The sequence below is a fragment of the Coenobita brevimanus genome, chromosome 100 (assembly GCF_032717465.1).
Source record: "Coenobita brevimanus isolate Jiangsu-jjx chromosome 100, ASM3271746v2, whole genome shotgun sequence".
NCBI classification, from domain to species: Eukaryota; Metazoa; Arthropoda; class Malacostraca; order Decapoda; family Coenobitidae; genus Coenobita; species Coenobita brevimanus.
Genome location: NC_137053.1, coordinates 49,587,309 through 49,588,607, shown reverse-complemented (window position 1 = coordinate 49,588,607; position 1,299 = coordinate 49,587,309).

The following is a 1,299-nucleotide window of genomic DNA, read 5'->3' as shown; positions in this document are numbered from 1 at the left end:
GATAACCAATAAGAAAGTTACTTATAGTTCCAGTGCAGGTAAAGGCAAATAAGAAAAGTAAAAGACGAAAGATATTCAGTGAGAACGGAACAAACATGATTTTTCGATGGCAGCCGCCCTTTATTACTTTCTCTGGTATCTCCCACAGCTGATTGATATCGTCTGGCGACAGCAAGAATGAAACTAATGTGTTATCCTCGTAGAGAAGGATGATTACGCGGAACTATCCCCTTCGCATCGACAATTCTGTTTTTAATTGAACACCATTGGTTTGTGGTACGGTGGGCAAAATACAAACAGCAACCCAACTGGAAAAGGTTATCTCTCTGAAGCTAGTGAGATCTTTGTTAACCAGATAAGTGCGGTTTCTGAGGGCGTGACGAGCGAACGAGCGCCATGTTACCATTATTTCCGTCTAATATACTGCATTATTTTTTCATGATGGTAGCTAAACAAAAAATATATTTATATACTAGAACGAAAGACATTTCCTCATATAAACCCACATAGACGCAGAAACACACACACACACACACACACACACACACACACACACACACAATCTCCGTTGTCAACCTGTCGTGTCGACGAAACTAAGACGATAAAGAAAGACTTGGTTGTTGATGAGATGATAAAAACCAGAAACGGGGTGTTTTCGCTTCGTGATTTCATCATCAAAACAGCAAAAACGTTAATGCAATATTATAGGGGGAATCTCCAATATTCAATTGCTGGAGCTGATGCCAAAAAAAAAAAAAAAAAAACGTCAGAAAGTCATTTAAAATTTTATTTTGTAACAGAGGTGTTCAACTAATCGAACATTCCCTTCGAAAGCTTGTGATACCAAGGGGTTATTGGGCCTTTATTGGTGAGGTTTTAGTTAATACAACATTCATTTAATGAATGTATTACAAACAGAAAAAAATTCAACTACTTCACATAGGAGTAAAGTTATTAGCTTCTGCTTTGCGTGACGGTTAGGTCGGGCCGTGCCGGCATTTCCAAACTCAGCTAGAGAAAACATGGCTCGTTCGTTTCGCTCGCTGGCTCGTAATTATTTCCTGGTGGCTTTCCCCAACTTAAGAATGGTCTCTTGTACAGAAGGGGTAAATGAAGGTTATATGGGACTGTTGCAATTTATTACAGCAACCTGACTATAGTGATCTGGTATCACCAAGAGAAACACAAAACACGTTGCAGGAGTGAAGGAAATAGATGGCAGGCCCTTCAATGCATCCTTTCCAGTGTGTCACAACGGCCTCCACTTAAACTGTAAATGTCCCCAATATCCCAATCAGC